Source organism: Pygocentrus nattereri, chromosome 29 (assembly GCF_015220715.1).
Source record: "Pygocentrus nattereri isolate fPygNat1 chromosome 29, fPygNat1.pri, whole genome shotgun sequence".
Lineage (NCBI taxonomy): Eukaryota > Metazoa > Chordata > Actinopteri > Characiformes > Serrasalmidae > Pygocentrus > Pygocentrus nattereri.
In genome coordinates, this window is record NC_051239.1 from 10,327,714 (window position 1) to 10,343,721 (window position 16,008).

Sequence of the window (16,008 nt, forward strand, 5' to 3'; positions counted from 1 at the left end):
CTACACTGTAAAACTGGCTCATCAGTTCACCTTAAAAACATGTGGCAAGAAGTAAATTAACTACTTTGATTCTACCTAAATAAATACTTGGACTGAACGATTCTTTAAATCAAACTATTTTTTTAGTTGAAAATAATTGTTCAATTGCTTGTTACTACATGAAGTAATTTTTTTAGGTTGAACTGGCATGCCATTTTTACAGTGTATTTACTGTCCTGTATTTTCAGCAGTCTTTTGCCTTGCTACTCAGCTTCTTCTGAACAAAACTGATGTCCTTCACATCACGGTAGTTTCTATTTGGTGTCGCTATCATGTCCTGCTACTACTGAGCGGGTACTATATCTTAAAATTCTCATCAGATTCCCATCAGACCTACACTGTGTGATTTTAGCCGATTTTAAAGACACAATCACAACGGCTTCCCCAAATACAGGTGGAGACATGTAGGTCAGTTAAATGAAGGCAGAAAAAGTCAACATTTTCTACAGAACTACATCTATGCCGACGTTACTCTGTTTGACTGAATAAAATAGCAAGGTATAAACGTTAATAGTGTTAATTTTTTGTAAAATAGGCTGTAGAGAAACTGGATTGTCCTACTGTGTACATCACCACCTGATTTTAGCTTCCAGAGGCAATCTGACCTACAAGAAAATAGGTCAAAGCTGCTGCGGGCCAGGTTTTTTTTGTTTCTCTTTTTTTTTGGGGGGGTGGGGGGGTAATCAATAATCGCGTGACTTTTTAAACCAGAAAAGATCATGCTAATCATTTTTAGATATCACCCAGTCATAGCTGAATACCAGCACAAATCTACTCAGCAATCATTTCTTGTAATATCAGAATCTTCTACCAAACACCTGATTATCAATGCAATATCAGACATCCAATATTTGATTACATAATCCACTTTAGAAGCAATCTGAACAACTATGCTTATGAATAGTTAAGATAAAAAAGTAAGATTTACTCATAATACTTCATGAAGATCCCTGTGTCAAATACACCTTATAAATCTGTTATAGATATGCTAATACATCACATGCTTGTCCATTTTTGGAGATTCGTTCTTTGTCTGTGAAGTGGTAAGTAGGGACAAGGGGCACTCGTGCCTTTCGAAATGAACTTTCTTAAACTCACTTTGCAAATGCGCTGAAACTGCAAAGCAACTCTGTTCCATAAAGAAGCCTGAGGAAAGGAAGCGAGTCGTGCAAAAAAAGCGAAGCGAAGCAGCTGCTATCTCTAGCAGTGGGGAGGGAGATAATTTCATGCCAATTTGGATGAGTCCTGAAGGCCTTTTTTCATTTTCCGCACTCACTCACAGGAGTAGGTGATGCAGCAGCATCAGCTCAACATCGATTCTGTCATGTACCATTTACTCCATCATTCACTTAGCTCACTCACAAATATCCTAAGCAGACTATTACGCCAGCGACATCTTGTAACATCAGACTGAAAGTTTATGCATAACTTTTGATGCAGGATGCTTTCTTTCCTTCATAGTCATACCCAACATCTTTTCTCTCCCTGTACAATGTAAAGAAAACTATGGAAAATTATGCCTTTGAAACTAATCTGTCAACCTTTTATGGGGAAAGCTCTGGGACAAGAGCATGATCTTGTGTTCAAGTCAATGAGCAAACATTCAAGAAATATCCCACAAACATGACACCTACGCATATACAAGCACTGTAATGCTGGTAATTACACTCTGCGGAAACTGAGAAATGCACATGGACATGGTAGCAAGACTAAAGGGAACAATAATTACCATCGTACAATGACAGTTCTCAAAAGCTTTTCACTCCACAGAGTAGCCAAAAGTCATGGTCAGTATGATAATAACATAGAAAACAATAAATCTGAGTAGCATCAAAATGTTCAATATTCCAAACAAAAAAATAGTCCAAAATTTGCATTTATTACATCTTTACTCTTCATCCAAACACCACTATTATATAAAGCTATATATTATAGCAAACCGCTGAATTATCAAGAGAGTACAGTGCAAAATTTAAGACATGCTGATGTTGACAACATACTTATGACAATCACACACACAAACGCACACACACACACATTTTCTGAGCCGCTTCTCCCTCAGGGTCGCGGGGGGTGCTGGAGCCTATCTCAGCAGAAGGCATCAGGCAGAAGGCAGGATACACCCTGGACAGGTCGCCAGTCCATCACAGGGCAGACAGACAGACATACACAATCACACACACACACACGCCTAGGGGCAATTTAGCATGCTCAATCGACCTGACTGCATGTCTTTGGACTGTGGGAGGAAACCGGTGAACCCGGAAGAAACCCATGCAGACACAGGGAGAACATGCAAACTCCACACAGAGAGGACCCCGGTCATCCAGCCGGAGAATTAAACCCAGGCCCTCCTCGCTGTGAGGCGGCAGCGCTACTCCACCATGCCGCCCTTATGACAATCAATTACCAATGAATATTTTGGAACAAAGATGCTTATTGGCTCACTGATGTTAAGGCAGACTACCGAAGTATCTGAAATTTGTTAGGGAATGACAGAATTTCTCAATACTTGATCTTGAAGTAAATCGGACAGCACCATAAAAGTACTGAATTTTGATACCAAGCCCTAATCAGACATGGTTTAGAGTTGAGGCAGGACAACAAAAGATTGAACATTGTTGTATAATGGCAAAAAAAAGCCTAATGGAACATCTCAAAACTAATCAGGTTACTTGGCAACAGGTTGGTAACATGACTGGGTATAGAAAGAGCATACCAGAGAGGCTGCATCTTTCAGAAGTAAAGATGGGGAGGGGTTCACCACTCTGTAAATGAGTGCAGGCAAACAGTGCAACAATTCAATAATGAACTCAACATAAACAGCACATCATGTCATCATCTACAATCTACAATTATACTATCATTAAAAGATTCAGAGAATACAGAGAAATCTCTGTATGCAAGGGCCAAATACCAAAAATCGTATTTGTGTGTGAACTTCGGGCGGTACAGCGTTAAAAACAGACACAATTCTGTAGAGGAAATCACTGCATGGGCTCAGGAACACTTTAAAAAAAAAAAAAATCACTGTATTAACACAGTTCATCACTGCATCCACAAATGCAAATAAAAAGTCTACCATGCAAAGAAGAAACCATATATAAAAAGGAACCAGAAATGCTGCCACCTTCTCTGGGCCCAAGCTTATTTTAGGTGTACTGATGTGACGTGGAAAAGTATCCTGGGGTCCAACAAATCAAAATTTAAAATTTGTTTTGGAAATCATGGACACTGTGTCCTCTGGACTAAAGTGGAGAGGAACCGTCCAGCTTTTTATCAGCACATAGTTTAAAAGCCAAGATCCATGATGGCATGGATGATGTGCAGATCTGTGTAGGCACCATTAATGCTGAATGATATATACAGGTTTTGGAGAGGCGTTTGCTGCTATCAAGGCAACATCTTTTTCAGGGAAGCCCTTGCTTACTTTAGTAAGACAATACCAAACCACATTCTGCATGTATTATAACAGCATGGGTCCGTAGTAAAAGAGTCCAGGTGCTAAACTGGTCTGCCTGCAGTCCAGACCTGTCACCCACTGAAAACATTTCACTTTTAAAACTACAGCAATTGTCTCCTCAGCTCCAAAATGCTTTCAGTGTTGTTAAAAGATGAGGTGATGAAACACAGTGGTAAACATGCCCCTGTCCTAACTTTTTTTAAATGTGTTGATGGCATCAAATTTAGAATGGGCATATATTTATAATAAAAACAATAAAATTTTTTAGTTTCAATGTTTGATATGTTGTTTCTATACTACTTTTATTCATCTATATGGTCTAAATAATTTGCGTATCACTGCATTCAGTTTTTATTTATATTTTGCAGTGTTCCAACATTTTTGGAAACAGGATTGTACTACATTTTATAATGATTCTATTAGTAAGCCTGGTTTTCCAGTAACACCATCATCTCAGTTTAATTTGTTATGCTGCATTGTCCCATTCTATTATTTTTTCAAAATTATTATTCATGCACCTGTGATAAATCAGAGATTTGTCTACAGATACAACATACTGTATTAGAACTGCAAACAAAAGCTAGTATTTTTGCCGCCAATATGCACATGCAGCTGAAATGTCTGTATGTACGAAAGGTGGTCTACTATACCTAAATAGGAACCTACTTTCCAAAAAAGGAGAAATATTTGATAATTGAATGCGAGTCTAGGCCAACATTGCTAAGTATTCAGTTATGAAGAGATGAATAATAATGACCTCAACAACTGGTAATCTATAATAGCACCTTGACAACCCAGTACACTTTTAAAGTAATATTCAGCTGTACTTCCTAATGAACTGGCACTAAAATACCTTTATTAAAAATAAAGTAAAAGTATTATGAGTTAATTCTATCCGAAAAAAGTACAGTGGAGGGGAAAATGTATTTAAGTACCATAACAAGAGCACTATTTCTTTACTTTTTTACTTCAGTGACTTCCACTTTAAAATTTCAGTTTTATTTGTAAAAAGAACTCCACAGTTCTGCCAAGTTCAGCAACTACATGAGTTAACTGGTAGTCAAAACAGTGAAAATACGCTAATAATAACCATTGTACTGAGGTGAACTCCAATGCCAAGTATGGCTCTGTTACTGACTGCTGATAAAAATGTATTCTTTGTTGTTTTTATTTTTAAATCAGCTATGGAGAAATCAATCATGAGTTCAGAAAAAAATGAGTACTGAATGAAATACAATCAGTAAAAGCAGGATTTTTACCTCCAATTGACTCCACTGAAAATGACTGGACAGTTCAGAAAATCATGTAGATTTGTTCATTTGGTACCACATATTTAAAACACTGTCATTCACAGCTTACAGCAATATGATATTTTAACCACAGCAAAGCCACACAGTCTTACAGCAAAAGGATACTTCAAGAAAAGCCCAGATCAAAACAAAAAGTGGCTTAAAGTAGCATAAATAAATGCGATTCACTAAGCGAAGGAGTTTCAACACAGGCAACAGTTAAAGATGAGACAATGATTCAATCTAAGACCCGGTCACAGAGCTCTAACAGGCCTTTCATTATTGTGCTGCTATTTGTGGCTGAAACGTCTAAACAAGAACATTTCAGCCCTAAGCTCTCCCAAATCTAATATGACAGCTTCCTTACCATCACACAGCAGAGAGCCCATCTGCAGCCCTTTCCAGTTACTAAACTCAACCTCAAAAATAACACACACATACACACACAAACTAACTGCAATCTGTGTCCACGTTGGCTTGCCTCCATGAATGAATCCATTTAACACCGGAAGAACAGCAAGTACATTATTTTGGGCTTTATTTTTAGGTGGGTAAAATTAACTGACTGGGCCCAGATGTACAAAACAAAGGCCAAAAATGCTGACAAAAGTTCATAGTCTCTCTCTAAGCACCAAAGCAGATGACTCTATTCACAGGTGTGGTTGTGTCTATGAGACGTATGGTTTGAATTGAACAACTTTGGAGTGCTCACTTACCCAGATAAACACAGGAGAATAGACACGACTAATGACAAAATTTAGTATTACAGGAAAAAAAAATGTTAGATAAGTAGGTAAAAATAAACATCTAGCACAAATATCAAACTGTAAAAACACAAAAAAGTATTAAACCTGACTTCAATTTACTTTGTTTTTTTTTTTTATTATTTTTAAAATTTTTAATTATTAAAAATTATTTTGCACATTACTTTAAAAACTGGTTAATAAATCTATAGCTAGAAATCAATATGCACCTGATAATAAATCAGCATGTGTCATACTCTGTCCTAAACCAGACAGTAGGTTATGTCCTACAAGCTAATTTGCCGCTACAGTTCTGGTGTAACGTTAACGATAATAGTTGATGTTGTCAAAAGTTGAAATTAGAGTCTCACTCATCAGTTTCTCACATGCAGAACTGTCAATATTAAAAGATGATGCTGCACAAATTTGAGGCCACACAAGAGCTGACTGCAGGTTCATATTTGTATGTCTCACTAGTTAGCCTAGCTACTTAGTGAGCCATTTATTAAAACATTAAATTGTAAAAATTAAACTTGAGGGTACCTGGCCACCAGTTAAAAGCTGTGATGTTAGAAGTCGTACAGTTATAAGCTGAATTAACTATTTTATAAAGTGTACTAGATGAATCACACTATCTCACTATATATTACTTTACTACTATAAAATATCAGTGTTTTAACACGCCATGGAAACGGTTGCTAGGCTAGCTAAGTTAGTTTACAGCAGAGGGCGCCTGTGAGGGAGTCCTCAATGAATGGAAGTAACATTAAATGGAGCTCACAAGCTATAATTTCTAATCACTTCCACAGAATGTTTCTTTAATTTTAGAAAGCAGAAGGATGTATTTCACTAAAAAAGCTAACACTATATGTTTCCTATTTTCTACAGCAAATTGGTTTTGGACAGCAGGAGGCGGGCATTACTGCTGACTGGTTGGCGAGCAGAGCAGCTCAATTGCTGTTCGCACTCACAGACGTCACGTAAGCTCCTTAAAAGCTCTTAAAAATAAAACAGCGGTGTTAAAATGTTTCATGCTATTCAGTGCTCAGGAAATAATTGTATCCTTTTACATTAAAAATGTTTATAAATATGATTTCCCCCAAAGCTCCATATCAACCCATTCATTTTGGACTCGCTCGGGAGCGCCCTCTAGCGTTCGAGAAACCCGCAAGACATTGCAGAGCGGGAATTCTCCGGTCTAACTTCAAGTTCTCTGGGACTTCCCTCGTGAACAGAGATCATGTTTAAAATGATAAGCTTTCCATTCACACAGTGGCCATGTTTTGTATGCAAAGATTTTTGCCAGTCCGATTGAAAACAATCGGATTACAGATTCAGACTGAGGTGTTTATATGCTCACACTACTCAACAATCTGATGAAAATCTTCGATTACATGTCCACTACAAGTTATCCGATTCAAAATGATGCGCATGCGTGGAGCAGCGCTGAGAGTAAACGTTACCATGACAGCGAACATCACGTGAGGTCCAGTCGGCGTGAGATGAGTTTCCAGTTGGTGCGCTTGTGTCTTTAAATGCTTTAAACTGATATCAGACTCAGAAAAACGTCCTTCACCTGTACTTATAAAGGAAGACGCCGTACTCTGAGACACATAAACTGGACGTCCGTCCCACTGCCGTCTTTTAAAGCTCAGAGTATAAACCTCGTCTCCTCTGCAGACCAGTTTCTGCTCCCGCCATGCTGAACGGTATAAACCTTTCGCTATGACGCGTCGCGCATGCGCAGAACGTTCTTACACCGTCCGATTGGAGTGTAATCGGATTCAGGCGTTTACACGGCTATTATTCTTCTATTTAACGGATTATTTACAGGTTTACCCACCTCGTTCAATCACATAGAAATTATATTCCGATTGGGCTCAATCGGACCAGACTATTCCGATTGGGGTGTTTACATGGACGTATATTCCGATTGAGCTATTAGTCGGATTATTAGGCTGCATGTAAACGTGGCTAGTGACCTGTCTTCTCCTTTATAACGTCTTGGCGAAGATAATTTGACAGCTGACTTACCACTCACGATCTGAGATTTGCTCATCACACCACTCTGCGTCAAACACCTGAAGAAAAATAGCAGCTGTTGCAGTCAGTGTTAACCTGCTAGGCTATTTGGCTAGTATTGGTTAGCTTTTCTGACTGAACCCACACAGACGTCAACGGAATTTAACGTTACACACCACGATAAATGGACATAAAACGGTCAAGCTTACTTAACAAGGAGGCATAACCAGTATGTAAACGATAAAAACCCGATATTTCGAAGAATAGCGTGAAGAACAAACGTATTTTCCTCACCTGCAGCAGCTGAAATAATCGCTGAGCTGAGCCGACGTCCCACTGATCCGTTAGGTTTCCGTTAAATTTTGAATTTGAAATGACTGCGCGCGCTGTTGCACTCAACCTCCATGCTTGTTAAGTCAGAAACAGTGGGTCATCTGTTGCTGCACAGTTTGAGCTAATCATCCTCTAAGACGCTGTTGGCTGGATATTTTTGGTTGGTGGACTATTCTCAGTCCAGTAGTGACACTGAGGTGTTTAAAACTCCAGCAGCACTGCTGTGTCTGATCCACTCGTACCAGCACAACACACACTAACACGCCATCACCATGTCAGTGTCGCTGCAGTGCTGAGAATGATCCACTGCCCAAATAATACCTGCTGTGTGAGGGTCCATGGGGGTCCTGACCACTGAAGAACAGGATAAAAGGGGACTAACAAAGTACACAGAGAAACAGACGGACTCAGTCTATAATTGTAGCTACAAAGTGCACCTATATGGCAAATGGAGCTGATAAATAGATGTGTGTTTTGAACAAGGAGGCCATTTTAATGTTAAGGCTGATTGGTGTGTACTGTATAGAGAGGTAGCTGCTAATGTAACGCAAAATACTTGGTGTCTTCACATTATATGATATTACTTTTTATTTCCCTTCTGTAGGTACAATGCGAGGTACCAGAGTGTTACTATTGGACTGTGCACACACACACACACACACACACACACACACACACACACACACACACACACACTGCCACAAGAGTAAAGCTAGCCAACTCAGCAGTAGTGTGAAGTGAGCCGCAGGGGGAGACAGAGAGGAACAGATAATGTCCTGTTATCTGCTAAATCTCTGGCATCTCGCTGAAACTGGAGAGAGGATTTCTCAAGCCTGCCTCTTATCTTCCCAATTGCTTTTTTTAAACACATTATACTCTCTCTAACACTGTCAAGCATCTCAGCTCGGCTTTAAGCCCATGACAATGCAGCACTTAATCTATGAAGTTAACTTGTGCAATAAACGAAGAGGTCTCGCAAGTATTTGCTACCACTTTCAACAAGGGCCTAAATAGGAGCACAGCAGCTACCACACCATTATACAATGAGATACTAGTGCCATATGCACACTTTTCATGCATTTTCTTTTCACATCTTGCTCGGTACATTTGTAAATGTACAATCATTTTTAATCTAGTCCATATCATTGAAAATACATTTCATTTACATCTTGTATGCAGAGGCCCCAAAATGTATTTGGACACTTTAATCAATGGTGCATTTCAATAGGTTACTTAACAAAATGGTATTTTGAATGGTCTGTTTGAAATATATGTTACTTGGTTTGATATTTTGTTCCCAACACATTGAACTTAATACATTATGAAGTATGGCACAAACATCACAAATACTTTTTGCATTCTGTATTGTCTGCTTTTGTGTACCTTTGAATACCACCAAGGTGAATCCCTTGTGCCTGCAAGTATATTTGACCTGCTCTGATTGAAGTTTAATACATACATGGTGATTTAATTTAATACCTGGTGATATGAAGTATTTCTTTAACTTTCGACCCACCAAAAAGGACCATGTGAAATTTTTAAGCATTATTTTTGTATATTTTGCCAATTTCAACCACATCTAAGCATCATTTTGGTATGTTTTGCCCATTTCAACCACCTCTAAGCATTATTTAAACAAGAATGGTCAAACCTGGAGAACACGCAAGGACTTGCTTAGTATTTAAGTTACTCCAATGCTTCCGATTCAACTCGATAATTATCCTATGAGCTAAAGCTGGAGCCATAGGGCACAGAGAATACTAAACACTCCAGGTTGGAAATTGAAAATTCTGAAGGATGGTAGTAACCTAAGCTTTACTTATTTGTCAGTGAATTGATGCATCATATAGAATTTCTGCCAATTGCATCAGATTTATTTGATTCTGCATTGGTACTAAATTAAAAAAAAAATCTTATAGAAACCCCATTTCTTTGGTGTATTGGTTTCAAACCATTTCAGGCTTTTTTGTTTAGTAGTCTGGTGTATAAAAATGCGTATTGCTTAGGTGTTTTTCTTTCTTTTTAAAGTCATGCGTGGATGGCATTCTCACATGTCTGATAATGTGATGGAAATGGATATAACAGAACTACACACTGAAGTACACTGTTAATTCTGTTGGGGTTAGAAGTGTTTTCTTCCTCGCTAGCAAAAAGATTTTGGGTAGAAGACAACTCACTTATGCAACTGCCCAGTAGCCAGAGGATACTGTGCCAAGCTGTGGCTTTCTCACCAGCAGGGGGCGACATTTTATAAGACTTTGTTATGGGACAGGGTCAGGACAGGCTGTTCTGGGAGTTACACGGCAAGGGTTTATTTTGATAGCCCTCAGATTTATATGCTAAGAGGAGAACTAAAACAGTCTGTAATAAATTTGCTGAAACTGCTGCACTTGTAATCACAAATGCCCTAGTTTATGTGATGTCTTGCTGTTAAAGGATCAGGTATGTTCCAAAATAAAAACTTCTCCCACTTAAACTAGGACTTAATGCCATGCTAGACTTTATAAACTTCATATGCATCATAGATTAGACATTGACAGAGTACATTTGCATATTGGAAATAAAACTAGAATGGTAGATAAAAAAAAATCTGAAATCCTAGCTCAACGTATTTCATAGACTTTTTAAATATCATTCATGCCAAAGGAGGATTTGGTGTTCCTCACTGAACTGTATATTATTTTGTATTATGTTTTGGGGGTACACTGATAAATACCATTGCCATGTCTATGTTCAAATTGGGTTGGGTTTCCAGGATGGTTCAGCTCTTTTACTACCCTGTCTTGGAATAGAGAACTCTGCAGAAGGACTTATAGGGACATCTAGTGGTTTATCAGGATGGCAGGCCTTAGAGCTCAAAATCAACCAGTGAAAGGTATTTAATAAATTCTAGGTCTACGAGCCATGTATGGCTCAAAAAAGCAGTAACTGCTCCTTATCTGATTTCAAGCATGATGAAAATCCTATGGTCATCTTAATTTGGTTTCATTAAATTGATAGTGTTACTTTGATTCTGTGGGTGGGTGAAACTATATCATCATGATGCTTGAAGACATTTTACAATATGTGATATTTACCATAGTATTTAGCATATATCACATTTAATAAAACCTATGAAAAAAATTCTGAAGACATCATCAGGGCTGTTTTGTTTCACTGCTGTGCCAGTGAAAAGTTAGTTAAGCTCATAAAGAAGGTCATGCACCTTAGCTGCAATAACTTGAACTGTAAGCCTTTTGTGCAAGAAATAGATTGATAATGTAATGTATTTTAGTCATGTGGAACCAATGTATACACCTAAATCAAGTAAATTCAGTGCAACACTTTTTTCGATGACAGTGGGCCATAGAGGAGAGACCTGCTAAGAAATCCATGACCACAAAGAATAACTCAAAGTCTGCTTCTGTATAAATTTCAGATGCAAATCAGCCACAGTGTTTATTACTGTCAAATTCCACAAACTAACCAATAATGGTTATCAAAGTTACTTTGGTTCTCACCCTCTTCGTATCATATAACAAACTCCACCTGAGACCTTCATTTAGTTTAGATATGAGCAACATCTATACGGCTTAAAACTGTAAAAATGATAGAATTTTTTCACTTACAGCTGAAATGGGTAATTTTGTAGAAATCAGAGAGTATAAGCTAGTTTTGGAAAAATCCAATAGAAAAATTAAATGAAAAAAAAAAACCCACCCCTATTTTCAACCCTCTTTCCAAAGCTCCTGCCCCAAAACACATAAACACACATTGGACTAATATATAGAGCTCTGGACTAATACATAATGTCACTACATAAATAGCTGGCTATATTGGCTACATAATTCATAAAATAATAAATTCCCCCATGAACAAAACAAACCAGATAATTACCTGTCCAACAGAAATACAGCAACCTTGATGTTGCTTTCCAGGCCTTTCAACTAACTCAGGTTTCGCCACCACTGTTTAAGCTAAGCATTGAATCATTTGTTACAGACAGGTCTGAGAAGTTCACATCTTACTGATGGTCATCAGTGTTCCTGGGCTAGTTGAGTCCTCTATTCTGATTTACTGCCATATTACTAGCATTAATAGTTTAATACAGATGTCTGAATATACTTCAACAAACCCTTAATCAGTTTAGTTCAGTTTACTCAATTGTTTTAATAGTTATGCCACACTGGTTGTTTTAAGTATAAATTTTGTTCTGATATGACCTACAGCTTTATAAACGTAAATCAAACATGTACCATTAAGTGCGCATACACAAAGTCAGCAAGTGTTTCCCAGACCATGAGAGAATGTTGTCAAGTCTTAATCATAACACCCTCATGTTGGCGGGTCAGCAACAGTGGCCAACCACGTCATATATATATATATATATATATATATATATATATATATATATATATATATATATATACACATACACATATATAGATGGTGACTTGCACCTCCTGGTTTACACTGTGCCTTCTCCCTCTGATGAAAATGATTTATTCTAATCATAACTATTCCTCTTGGCTATAAGTGTGTATTTTCCAGTACAAAGATGATACAACATTAGAATAAAGTTAGCAACCACCCCTGCTCACCACCCCATTAAAAGGTTTTACACATAAAACATTTGCACTGTATGTCTGGCTTCCTCAGAGTCGCTTTCTTAATTTATCATAGGGATTCGTGTTGGACACTGTTGCCTTTGGCTCGCTCACTGTGGCTTTCAGGCCTGGACCTGCAGAACAGCTTTTGGGACAATACCTATTGTGAAAAGCACTATGCAAACTCTACTGCAGTTACACATATGCTTCGTCTGTCTTACTGAATTTCACATGCTTTCTCACCTTTATAAGTGTATTTTCCTGGAGTGTGGGTTGGGCACTGCTCTTATATTGGAGCTTGTTTCAAGTCTAGTGCATTCCAGTATCTTTAAAGTGGTTTATAGAGGTCGTTTAGGCACATTATATTCTGTCTTTAACATTTGAAGTGTTTCTCTCCCGATCTCTCCCACTTTAGTTCTGTTTTGCAATTTTGCAAGCACAGTGGGCTTAAGAGGTGGCATCAGTCTGATACCAGATAGCAGGTGAATATCAGTGGAAAATGCTGGATTGAATACTGGAGGGAAGAATGGATCCAGTCCAATGCTGTAAAACATCCAGACTCACACACTCACTCACACCATGTGATGTGATGTTGTTAGCTGTGCATTTCTTCCTGTAGGGAAGCAGAGTACAGGTTGATTGTCTAATTGTAGATGATCACCTTAAAGGGGAAATCCACCAATAATTTTCAAAATTTCCACATAATTTAGAGTGGTTTAATGTTAAAAGGTTCTTTCTAGCGAAACTTGCCATTGTAGACAAATTTCTTGCTTGCAAATTTAACCAAACCACCAGTACACCTACATGTGTCTTCTGAGTTTTTATATGTAATGCTGGTGTCGATAAAAATAGAGGTAAACCCTACATTTTGGGGGAATATTTCACCATATTTATATATCTACACCATATATATATATATTCTGTTTTTATTTATGTTTTACACAACGTCCCAACTTCATTGGAATTGGGGTTGTATATATATATATATATATATATATATATATATATATACATACACACATACATATATATATATGTCCAATGAAGTTGGGACATTGTGTAAAACATAAATAAAAACATAATAAGATGATTTGCAAATCCTTTTCAACCTATATTCAACTGAATACCATTGCTCTGTGAAGACCCATATTTGAGAAAGAGATATGCTAGTGTGAAGTACACTTTAAAAAGCTTACAGAACCTTCCCATAATGTAAAAGTTTAAGGTTCTTTAAGGTTCTTCCTACAACTTTGCACTATGTGGAGGTTCTTCACAATTTGAAAAAAGTTCTTCGCACTCATGCATCTCATTTGCAAACATGATGTCTAAAGAACCATCGATTTGACAGGTTCTTTAGGGAACCAAAAGTGGGTTTTCTGCACTCTTAAAACTGAAGGTGCTAAAGCGTTCTTTGTGTGATGACATAAAGAACCACTTTTGGTTTCCTAAAGAATAGTTTAGGGGGTGCTTCTTTGGAGAGACATTTTGGAAATTAGATGTATAACCTCCACATGATGTTCTGGGCAGAACCCTTAAAGTGGCAACAAATATTTGCACCATGTGAAGGTTCTCTAAGCCTTTCTAAGGGTCTTCATGCTCCAAAATCTCAAATCAAGTCAAAGCAAAATTTATTAATAGTGCACATTTTACAACAGGCGTTGTCACAAAGCAGCTTTACAGAAAGAAATCCAGGTCCAAGCCAAATGTAAGCAAGCAAAAGGCGATAGGAGCACAGAAAAACTCCCTAAGAGCAAGAGGAAGAAACCTTGAGAGGAACCAAGGCCTCCTCTGGTTGGCACCAGATAGCAAACCTCAGATAGCAAAAGAATAAGGTTTGACCATTAGTATAAGCATAAAATAGTATTGGTTCCTCAGGGAACCAAAGTAGTTCTTCTATGGTATCGCTCACAGACCCTTTGTGGTACCTTTTGGTGAGTGTATGGCACTACACAAAGAACCCTTTTCTAAAGAACCCATCATTATTTTCGAGAGTGATATGGTTGTTGGCGGTGGTATCATATTTAAAGGACAAGTATTGGATTTTAGTCCAGAAGTATCACTGTCAGTTGGGACCTACTCTTAAGGTAAAGAATGCCATGGTGTCATGGCAACCGCTAATAGTCTAATAAATACAGACCGCACAAAATCCACAATGCTTCAGTAAAAATGCTCATAAATAAATGCTCATACACAAAAATGTTCAATCTGTTTAAAACCTTAAGGCAGCAGTTTGCATGGACCCTTTATTGGGTTGCAATTTTTAAGTAAAAGGAACTCTTATTGATTAAGGTCTGACCGGAATGTTATTTGCCTGATGAAATCAGCCATTATTGAAGGTTTATCAGAAAAACGGCAGTATTTATTCATGTTTTTAGTACATTATAATAAATACCTTTAATTTACTAGCAGTTTACTCTCATTTTTAGTGCCTCTATTCTAGGCACCAGTTGCTGGCTTTATTAAAGCAGAACAGACTGAAGTGGTAAACTTAAACACAACATACCATCGTGGTTAAAACAGTACATATAAAATGTACCGAAACCTCACATTCAGTATGAACGAGACTTGTTACACCACAAGAACCCCTGGGTGAAGAGAACTGTAGAAAAATAGGAACCGAAATCAACCAAATCACTAAGAATGCTAGAGAAATAACACACCTTACTTAGTCATATTTGTTGCCATTTATTACTTGAATATCCTAATATGTCATTTAAAAGACAAAATCTTTTGGATTTTTTTGTGAAATTGTAATGACGTTTTCCTGCCTAGAAAATGTCTCCTGATTTTTTGATGACATCATCATGCACCAGTGAGTGGGGGAAAATAATATTAACCACAATAACCAAATAATATTAATCACATCATGTTTCACTTCACCCTCCCACCCCCCCCCACCTCTCAATGAGGGAAGAAGTTCACCTTCCCTCTTTAGAAGGCTATTCTTTAAGGGTTCTTTAGTGAAGGGAATGGTTCTAATTAAAGCCATGAGTTTTATATAGAATCATTTTATGCTTAAATGGCTCTTTGCACGTTGAAATGGTTCTTCAGATTGATTGAGAACGTGTTTGGTTCTATATAGGACCTTTTTGAAAGTGGTTCTATATAGAACTCGAAAAGCTTCAACAAGTAGCAGAACTATTATTGGTTCTATATGAAACCTTATACAACACATTTTCCATCAAACAGAACCATTTCACCATGCAAAAATCATTAAAGCGTTAAATGGTTCTGTGTAGAACCGGAAACTTTACATTTAATAATGCAAGCGAAATACAAACACTGAGAAAAATTGATTCCAATTGATTTGAAATAACACAGTTTCTAAAGATGGCTGAGAATACTGCTAAAGAATACTGCTTCTTTTCTGACAGATACTGATGTTGAAACCTTGATTATCAGCCAATACCAATCTTCTTGAAAAAAATACTAAGCTTTAAAATGAGCTGTTTCAAATTGACACTTCACTCACAGGGGAATTCCTCCCTTTTAAATTGTTAAGGTGTAAACAAAGTCAGACAGAGTGGTTTGAT